Genomic DNA, 11081 nt, shown 5'->3' with positions numbered 1-11081 from the left:
GCTAGTGTTCCTGAGGGGTGAACTACAGTATGTTCACTATCGGGCATGGTTACCTGATTGTCTACTATTCTACCACTTCTAAGGGTTCTAATAGCATTCAATTGATTTGATGGTTTTGTACCTACTTCATGAACTCCTCTAGGATTGGGATTAGTCTGACTAGGGAACCTACCATTATTTCTCTCGCTTAAGGTCTTAGCTATTTGGCCTACTTGAAGTTCTAACTTAGCAAGGCTCTGAGCATTAGTTTGAAAATTATGCTTGGTTTCCTGTTGAAAACTAACATGGCTCTGTGCTAACATTTCCTGAGTTTTTGCTAACATCTTAATAGATTCCTCTAAGCTAGTCGTTTTATTTTTTGGGCCTGATGTATTCCTAGTGTAGCCAAAACCTTGGGGAGCATTAGAATTATTAGACTGACCCTGACTCTGGCCCTTAGACCATGAAAAGTTCGGATGGTTCCTCCAACCATGATTATAGGTTTCTGAATATGGGTCAAACTTCTGACGATTATCAAACCTAGTGTTATTATATAGAGCATTGGCTTGCTCTTCATTATTCTGGCCTTCCCAAAAAGGCTCCAATCTACCACTAGTGTTACCCACTTCTAAAGCTTCTAACCTTTCGCTATAGCAGCAATTTTGGCATCTGATTCATAGCCTCCTTCTACCCTATTAACGTTTCCTCTGCCGAGAAGAATTGTTTTCTGGGGTCCCCTACTACTTTCCCATTGTTGGGTCTTTTCGGCGACTTCATGCAAATATGTCATCGCGTCATCAACTGTTTGGTTCTCAAATCCACCAGTACACATAGATTCTACTGTGGCTGTGGTGGGATAATCTAAACCCTCATAAAGGATCTTAACTAACCTAACCTTTTCTAAACCATGATGAGGACATTGGGCTTATAAATCATTGAAACTTTCCAAATACCTATACAAAGTTTCTCCCTCCTGTTGAGAAAACGTGCAGATTTGCGTCCTAATAGACGATGTTTTGTGCCCAGGGAAAAACTTGTTCAAAAAGGCAGATGTAAGTTGTTTATACGTTTCGATTGACCCGGAAGCCAAACTATATAGCCACGATTTAGCTTTATCTTTCAGGGAAAAGGGGAATAACCTAAGTTTCAAAGAATCATCATATAAGTTTCTAATCCTGAGGGTACTACAAATTTCCTCAAAGTACCTAACATGGAAATAGGGGTTTTCATTTTCTTTCCCTAAAAAGATTGGGAGCAGCTGTAAGGTCCCAGGTTTAAGTTCATAAGTTGCTTCCATCTCAGCTAGCCTGATACATGAGGGACGAGTAGTCCTAGTTGGATTCAACAAAGCTTTCAAAGTTGCCATTTCTGGCGCTATCGGAGCAACATGGATCCTCTCCTCAGTCAAAGGACGTTCAAAAATAGACTCTTCAAAAGTAGGACTCTCTAGATTAAGGTAATCGAGACGCTTCGAACTACTAGGTTTTTCTTTAACAAATCTACCTAGTGCGTCTCTTTTACGTTCAGGCATACAATAGAATTTTCTAAATTGGAAGGTAAGATAACACAGATCAAGGCCGACTCAACCAAATCAAACCTATTGATTTCTAGCAAACAAAAAGCATGATGGCTCCACTTAGATTGTTTCTAGACCCCTAGACTTCCAAAAGTTACCCAATTTAGGGTTAGAATTGTGTGCTTCTCAAATTTTGTTGGATCACTTTGCATCCAAATACCCAAAGGACTTGCCTGTTCCTGATACCGTGCATAAGCTACTTGATATTTCCCCAGACCAAAGAGTATCCCCATATTATGTTCTTTATGCACTTCCTTGTGAAGTAAAAACCAGGTTTGGGGTAGCTTTTTCTTTTTGATAGTTTCATTTTCTTTAAGGAATCATAACATAAGTGCGAAGCTGTCATTTGTAAATACTATATTTTGGGTTGATCCCCAAATTTTCAGGTTATTAGTTTATGGGGATCCTTTATCTATATTCCAGTAGGTAATTCTATTTTCTTGTTTTATTTTTATTTGTTTATTTTCGATTATGAATTTCTCATATTAATTTTTACGTTGGATGACTCGATTACATTGAGGACAATGTAATGTTAAGTATAGGGGAGTGGTTACCTTTTTACTTTTCTTTTTCAGGATTTTTCTTTCAATTTATGACCAGCTGTTCAGCGGGTCTATTGTAGGTTGTGAGTATATATATATTATGACCAGCTGTTGAGCGGGTCTAAAAAAAATAAAAAAAATTATGATCAGCTGTTGAGCGGGTCTATTCTTTTGTTTTCTTATCAATTTATGATCAGCTGTTAAGCGGGTCTAAAAAAAATTAAAAAAAAAAAAGAGAAAGAATTGCATTTTCATGTTATGACCAGCTGTTGAGTGGGTCTTAAGGTTTGACATATGGTCAGCTGTTGAGCTGGTCTATTCTTTTGTTTTCTTATCAATTTATGACCAGCTGTTGAGCGGGTCTAAAAAAAAATTGAAAAAAAAAAGAGAAAAAGAATTGCATTTTCATGTTATGACCAGCTGTTGAGCGGGTCTTAAGGTTTGCCATATGATCAGCTTTGGAACGGGTCTATTTCTTTTTGTTTTGCTCGAAGACTAGCAAAATATAAGTGTGGGGGTGTTGATAAGCACGTAAATGCTATATTTTATACCCATATTTATATTAGTTAGGACTCGATATTTTGGCTAACGATACTATTTTAGTGCTTTTGTAGAAAGTACATGGAAACCAGTTCACTCCGAGAAATAAACGCTTAAGTTAAAGCTTAAATGGCCTTTGCGGCGAAAATCACAAAATATGGCTGGCCTGGTATCTTCATATATCAGCAGCATGTAAGTCATCTCCCAGCCAGAGAACGATATTAACGGAAACAAGGAATTATCTTTGTTTATTTGGTCGAGCAGTTAACAAGTTATTTCTCCAGAAGCAGCAACTTCATTTCTTGTCAAGAGAGGGTTATGAGCACTATCGTTTTGTGACTTATGCTACTGGTGGAGAAAGGTGCCATGACCAGGAGAGGATGGATGTTGTATGTGTGATATTTCAGTCATACAAGGAGCTGGTTTTGTTGCCATAGACGAAAACTAGAAGGGTTAAGAGCTGAAAATGAACGTAACAGCAACATCGATCGAGTATGAGGAGATGGAATCTGGGAAATCGAACATGAACAGTGGTTGAGTTTGACAATGTTGTTCGAGTGGTAGCATACACAGTGGTGGTGGTCTCTTTTACCTGCAATGGCCGTGGGGGTCTTGTACCGAGATGAAGAGTTTAATGTCGCTGTCGTCGTTGGCAGTCACTGGAGTTTTTGGTGGTGGATTTATCTAGTGGCTTGGTGTCTTGAATATCGAAAACGAGGAAGCTCAGGATGGATGGTTGCTGGCATTTGCATTCGCAGATCAGGTAGATAAAGGCGCTAGTGGTGGAGCAGGTAACTTGGGCAGTGATTATGATTGCCGGTATACAGTCTATAACTGAGCTTAGAGAAGATGGAGTTTTGTCTGCTGCCATTAATGGTGGTGGTTGATTTCGGGGATAGTCTGGCTGCTTGTGTTGTAGACAAGCTCGAGTAAACAAAGTCAGGGACGATGATGAGAGTTAGCACGGGTCAAAGGGATCTTCGTGAGGGAATTTGTCTTTGATCGAAGTTCAGGGTGTTAAGATTTGGGTAATTCTCTTTCTTGTTTTCATTCATGCATTGCCGTAGCTTTTTATACAAGACCATAGTTGGTGTACAAGTTATTAACCCTAGACACCAACTTGAGCCCTTAATTATCGATCTCAAGATAGCTAACCCTAGACCCCAACTTGAGCCCTTAATTACCGGTCTCAAGATAGCTACTTCCCAACACAGACTCGGAAATACTTGGGACTCAAGACACATTCTCGAGTTCTACACTACTACGACACTTACCCTATAACGTATTTCCTAATACCCCCCTCAAGACGGAGCATGCAGGTCACAAATGCCCATCTTGGATAAAAGTCCTTGAAACTGTGCTTTCCCCAAGGATTTGGTGAAGATATCCGCCAACTGCACCTCCGTAGGTGTGTAGGAAGGTGATAGAATTTTCTGTACTATAGCATCCCTGAGAAGATGACAGTCTACCTCAATATGCTTTGTACGTTCATGAAAAACTGGATTCTGAGCTATATATAATGCAGACTGACTATCACAGATAAGACGCATTCTGTGTGGATGATGAACTCCCAAATCTCTAAGTAATTGTTTCAACCATTTCAATTCACATGTAGCTGCAGCCATTGATCTGTATTCTGCTTCTGCTAAGCTACGTGAAACAGTTTGTTGCTTCTTTGTCTTCCATGACACCGACGAATCTCCAAGAAGTACAAACCAACCTGTCAAAGATCGTCTAGTCAAAGGACAACTAGCCAATCTGAATCACACCAGCCTTTTAAACTCAGGCTACTATCAGAGCGCAACAGAATTCCTTGCCCAGGATTCTTCTTTAAATACCTCACCACACGAAGTGCTGCGTCCCAGTGATCTATTCTCGGCTGTTGCATAAACTGTGACAACGTATGAACCGAATAAGTAAGATCAGGTCTGGTTACTGACAAATAAATCAGTCTACCAATTAGTCTTCTATATTTCTCCACGTCTTTGAACAACTCTCCCGTCTCCAAAGCAAGTCTATGATTAGTCTCCATTGGAAACTCTGCATGTTTGGCTCCCAATAAACCCGCTTCCATGATAATATCCAAAGCATATTTCCGCTGGCATACATAAAAACCTTGTTTACTGCGAGCTATCTCCAAACCCAGAAAATATTTCAACTTTCCCAAGTCTTTCATCTTGAAACATTGTCCCAAGTAGGTTTTAAATTTATTAATCTCCTCCAGATTATTTCCTGCAACAATTAAATCATCTACATACACCAAAACATTAAGCTGCATCTTTCCCTTGATCATAGTGAAAAGAGAATAATATGAATATGATTGCCGGAACCCATAATTTTTCAAGGCTGTTGATAGTTTTGCAAACCAACAACGTGGAGCCTGTTTCAAACCATATAATGATTTCTTCATTCTACATACCATATTAGAATTACCTTTGGTAAAGCCAGGTGGTATCTTCATATACACTTCTTCCTCCAAATCTCCATGAAGGAAAGCATTATGTACATCCATCTGATGTACTTCCCAGTTTTTAACTGCTGCAACAGACAGAAAAGTACGTAACGTTGTCATCTTTGCTACTGGTGCAAATGTTTCTTTGTAATCCAACCCATCAACTTGATGATTTCCAAAGATCACCAATCTTGCTTTTAGCCGTACCAACTCCCCATTTGCATCATACTTCTCTGTGTAAATCCATTTACTGCCAAGTGCTTTCTTCCCCGGTGGCAATTTTTGCAATTCCCACGTACCTTGTTCTTCCAGTGCTCGTATTTATGCTTCCATGGCTTTCCACCACCCTGGATGCTTCATAGATTCCTTAAAATTCCGAGGCTCAGACCCAGTTGTTAATGCTGCTAGATATTTCTTATGAAATGCAGAAAACCTATCACAACTAACATAATATGTCAAAGGATAAGGCGTACCTGAGGATGGTGATTGTGTTGAGTGAAGATGAGATGGACTATTTTTTCGAATGGTGTGTGTCACAAAGCCTCTAAGCCTACTAGAAGTAATCTTCTGACGCCTTCCCTTGCCCAACTCTTCCGCAGCTGTAGTATCATTGCTAGGATTGACATCCTCTACAGGTTGTTCCTGTGCGTCGTCTTCATTAACATCAACACTGCCGCAATCGTCGCTGTTCTCAGTCCCTCTCAAGACACTAGGCGTATCGGTCTCAGTGTATGCAGTGGACTCGGTCTCAGCTGGATCGTCAACAGAAGTCTCAGAACCTTCAGAATTCGACTGATCCTTCTCAGTCGATGGATCTGACCCCAACTGCACTGTCTTAGTTAAATCTCCCTTCAAATCAGTCCTATACGGAAACTGATATTCACAAAACTTCACGTCTCTTGACACTAGAAACCTTCTTGCATCTAAATCATACACTTGCCATGCTTTCTTACCAAAAGGATAGCCAAGAAATACACATATTCTTCCTCTACTCGCAAACTTATCTCCGTTACTACCTTGATCATGTACATAGCACAAGCATCCAAACACCTTCAACTGGTTATATGGAGGCTGCTTTCCAAATAATATTTCATATGGAGTTTTATTGTTTAGAATAGGTGTAAGTGTACGATTAATTAAATATGCAGCAGTTAAGGCGCATTCTCCCCAAAAATATATTGGCAAATTGGCTTGAAATCTCAAAGCTCTTGCCACATTCAGTATATGTTGATGCTTTCTCTCAACTCTCCCATTTTGTTAAGGTGTACCAACATATGATGTCTCAAACACTATCCCATCAGTCCTAAAATATCCACGCAATGCATTAAACTCGGTTCCATTATCACTTCTAACAATTTTGATTTCTTTACTAAATTGACGTTTCACAAGAGCAATAAAGTTAAGAAATGTCTGTGTAACTTCTGTTTTATTTTGAATCAAATATATCCACACACCTCTTGAAAAATCATCTACTATTGTCAAAAAATATTTAGCTCCACAAGATGACTGAGTCTTATAAGGACCCCATAAATCTATATGAACCAACTCAAAAATACAAATGGATTTAGTCAGACTACTAGCAAAACTACTCCTACGATGTTTTGCCCGTGGACAAATATCACACGCATCATTATTCTTCTTTAAAAAATTACTCCCACCTGGTAACCTTTGTAACACTTTTCCTGATGGATGTCCCATTCGTCGATGCCACAGCTCATATGTATTTCCACTGACAGCCATTACTTCAACTTGAGGCACACCACAGAAAATATATAGTCCACCTTGTCGTTCACCCACTCCAATCACCTTCCTCGTCGACCAGTCATGTATAAGACATAAGCTGTTAGTACATTGAACACTACATTCCAACTCATCAATAAGATGTGTGACTGAAATTAAGTTACAAGTTACTTGAGGCACATAAAGCACGTTTTCTAGTCTTAAACCACCCGGCAGAATAACGGTTCCTATTATCTCAGACTGTGCATATTTCCCATCTGGGAGACCAACTGAACATGCCCTAATACATCTATCATGTCATCCCTTTTACACGTGACATGGTTTGTAGCCCCTGTGTCTACAATCCAAACCGTTTTCTTACCTTGGAGCTGAGACGTGGATGTTCTTGTATTTAAAAACTCAAGCACCTGTTGAAGTTGTGTTGTCGTTACTCCCGTCAATCCTGAGCCATCTGATGAGCACGCACCACCTGCATACTTCTTTTCTGATACATTCAGATTGTGTGCTCTGACCTGATTGCCATTTCCTTGTCCTCTACCTCCTCTGCCATTGGAAAACCAGATCGTCCTCTACCACCTGCTCTGCCTCCTCTACCATTTCCTCTTCCGCCTCTAGGTCTGTCTCCCCACCATTCTGGGTATCCAATGATCTGAAAACACACTTCATCTGAGTGTCCTTCTCTGCTACAGTGCTTGCAAAACTTGGCAGGATCATATGTATTATTGAACTGACGCTGATCAGACTGAACTCTGAAAGCCATCACATTCTCTTGTACTTCCGTTGACACAGCTATATCACCTATCCCCAGACGCTCCGAATTCACCATTGTCTGGTAGGCTACGTCTATTGATGACAATGGATCTCTTGCCAACAACTGCTCACGCAGTGAGCTATACACAGAATCTAATCCAATCAAAAAATAATGTAGGAAGTCCTCTTCTCTTAACGCACTAACCTGGCTTGCTATATTACAAGCGCACTTACCACACTTACACTGAGGTACCTTCACATATGTCACCAACTCATCCCATATCTTGTTTAATATTCCAAAGTAGACAGCTACACCTTCCTTATTCTTTTGCTTGCACTCACTCAGAGACGCTTTAAGCTGACAGATCCTTGTTCCGCTTACAACACAGAATCTTCTCTTCAAGTGTGTCCACATCAAGTTTGCATTATCATAGTCACCCAAACTTGATCTGATTGATGGCTCTAACGTGTTGCTGATCCAAGATACAAGCATTGACTGGACCGCAATCCATTCTTCTAGCTGGTCACAATCTTCAGGTTCTGTGATAGTCTCATCAACAAAACCGAACTTCCTCTTGGCAATCAAAGATCTTCTTATGGCTCTAGTTCATTCATCATAGTTAGTGCCTTTTAGAACAATCGGTGTGATGATAATTCCTGGTCCATCACTCGACCCTAGATGATATATTGGGTTCTTCTTTTTCATGTCATACTCTGTACTTTTGCCTTTGGTTGATGATTCCGTCTCATCACCCATCTTGTATAGCTTTACGGTTTAGGATTTTGTTTTTTCTTTCGGTTTCTCAACTGGATCTTGATGCCATGTTAAGATTTGGTAATTCTCTTTCTTGTTTTCATTCATGCATTGCCGTAGATTTTTATACAAGACCATACTTGGTGTACAAGTTATTAACCCTAGACACCAACTTGAGCCCTTAATTATCGGTCCCAAGATAGCTAACCCTAGACCCCAACTTGAGCCCTTAATTATCGGTCTCAAGATAGCTACTTCCAACACAGACTCGGAAATACTTGGGACTCAAGACACATTCTTGAGTCCTACACTACTACGACACTTACCCTATAACGTATTTCCTAATACAGGGTTTGCCTGAGATGCTCTTAGTTGGATGGTGGTACGGTGATGCTGTTGCTGTGCGAAGAAGAGCTGTAATAGAAGGGCATAGAAGAAAAACGAGCAGTGAATCAAACTGGTGGTATACGGTGTTGGTTTTGGTTGGATGGTGGAATATCTCCAGAGTTAACGATAAATATATCAAGCAGGTGATGAATCGATGGTTGATTTGAGCTGGCTCGAGATGATTGCAGTAATGGTGATGCTTCCTATACCTCGAATCGGTTATGTATGAGATGGTGTGAAAAGAACTAGATGGCAGAAATGTTAATGACGGTAATGAAAGTCGAGTGTGCTGGTGGTGCTTTCTGTAATGAGTATGGTTTTGATTGAACTGCGATTGACAGTAGAAGCTAGAATTGGATCTCACTGAAGTGTATGTGAGAATTATGAGTATGTGTCTTGGGTTAATTGGTCGAACTGGTGGAGGAAGGTGATAATAGGGTCAGAATGCTGGAGATGTGTGTTGACTGGAGTTTGGAAGGTGCTGCTGGTTTGCAGTCGAGCAGTCTTGAGATGTAAGTGAAAATGGACTCAGCGAAGTTGAGTTTTGCTGCTGAGCGATGAATATTCGTGGTGTTGGGTGAGAAGTATGTTGGCTGATTCGATCCGAGAGGGCTTGCCGGTGCTTGTAAAACGAGTGGTGACATGGCTCAGAAGCTTAAGAAGTTGGTTGTGGTTCTGTGTTTGGATATGGCAATCGGAGCTGGTAATGGACCCGAATGTACTGGGCCTTGGCAAATGTTGCTAGGTGTTGTGTTCGACTGGAGGCAGCATCTATATGAGAAAACGAACGTAAAGTAAAAAGGGGAGGCCGGTTTTGGAGTTCCAGTTTGGGAAGCTGCGGCTGTACTGCCGTTTGGGAGATTAGGGTTTGAAGTTTCATTACTCCTATTTCGTTTTCAATTAGGGTGAAAGGATGAACTTGTAGGTTGGATTATTGTATTTTTGAATAAGGGTTTTCTAGCAACGGAACTTAATGCTAATGTTTTGTCTCTCTATCAATGTTTTATCTTCTAGCTATATTTTTCATGTTCTACGCCATGTATAGTCCCTAGTTAGATTAGTAGAAGAACTCATTGAACCTTAGTGATAATTGATTTATGAATATTTCTTGACTCTTCATGCCATGTATGATTAGTGCTTTTAAATTCTACTTTAAGGTGAGAACAAACAACCATTTTGATAATTCTTGTCAATCATTCTTTAGCGAAATATCTTCCATGTATGAGTAGCTAGGTTTGCTATTACACATGAGTAAAATTGAGACCCTTTGTGATTGAATGCGAGTAATTTGCATGTAACGGATTCCTGGAACCCTAACATCTTCCTATTCTTGGTTACGACTTTCCCATAGATTCTATTTTATTATTATTGTTTCATTTTCAATTTCTAAAAACCAAAAAAATAATATTATTTCTGTTTTGTTTTATTTTTTGTTTTATTAGAGATATTGATTACAGTATTTCCACCACTCCTCATGGGAACGAACCGTACTTGCTAGTGTCTACAATTCGACACCGTGCACTTGCGGTAAAACAAAGTCGGTTATCCGACTCATCAAGTTTTTCCTTCGAACGGGAATTCGTTACAATTTAAGCAAACCCCTCTGGAATCAATCCGAGTTAACGTAAGTTGAATAGAGGCGAGGGAAGCTCGGTGGAGCTTTGATACCCAAGGCCTCACCGATATTACAAGGCGGCGCAGTCACGCATTCAACTTACAGAAACCGTCAATAACTTCGAAGTATGCTTAAAAGAGTAACCAATATTTTTCGAATGACTTTCCTGTTAAGCTCGTTACCCTATCGGTCTCGTTCTAGTCAAAATTTTATGCTTAGGTTCGCGTAGGTTACGTGTTCCTAAAGCGGGCAAGAAGAGAACGGTGATGAAATCCGAACCCTTATCTTGTATGGCCAGGCCTTGCCCTTTACTAGAAAAATAAATGTCTGTATTCAGTCCTCAACATATATGCATACGAAGGAGTCCAGTAACTCGCTGACAGGTGATTCGCGAGTGTTTAGAATCTTACCTCCCGTTCCAGACGGGGGATGAATCGGTTGTAGTCGACTCGGTCCACTGACTCCGATGTCTAGTGTACGAACCCGAGGTGCATAGACAATATCGTAATTTTCCTCCTTCTCTGCAAACAGTTTATATTTAAAGTACCCTTCCGTAGGGTAATAAAAAAAATAATGTCCCAAAGTCCAAAAGTCCAAAAAGAAAAGAAAAATTACAAAAGTAATAAACCCTAATACAGTTTTTTTTTCTAAAAGAAAATAAACAAACCCTAAACTAAAATTGTCTTCTTTTCTGTTCTTTTGCTTTATTCTTTAGCTCCAAGTCTTTATGAAATCACCAAACTCTT

At 40.0% G+C, this 11081-nt stretch overlaps 1 pseudogene; it reads left to right on the top strand.

Annotated features, from left to right (window-relative positions):
* Positions 1–881: 881 nt before the first annotated feature.
* Positions 882–981, top strand: LOC113362356 (annotated as a pseudogene).
* The last annotated feature ends 10100 nt before the right edge of the window (positions 982–11081 follow it).

Source organism: Papaver somniferum, chromosome 3, assembly GCF_003573695.1.
Source record: "Papaver somniferum cultivar HN1 chromosome 3, ASM357369v1, whole genome shotgun sequence".
Taxonomy (NCBI): domain Eukaryota; kingdom Viridiplantae; phylum Streptophyta; class Magnoliopsida; order Ranunculales; family Papaveraceae; genus Papaver; species Papaver somniferum.
The sequence above is the reverse complement of the archived record's forward strand: the minus strand, read 5'-3'. Positions and strand labels throughout refer to the sequence as shown.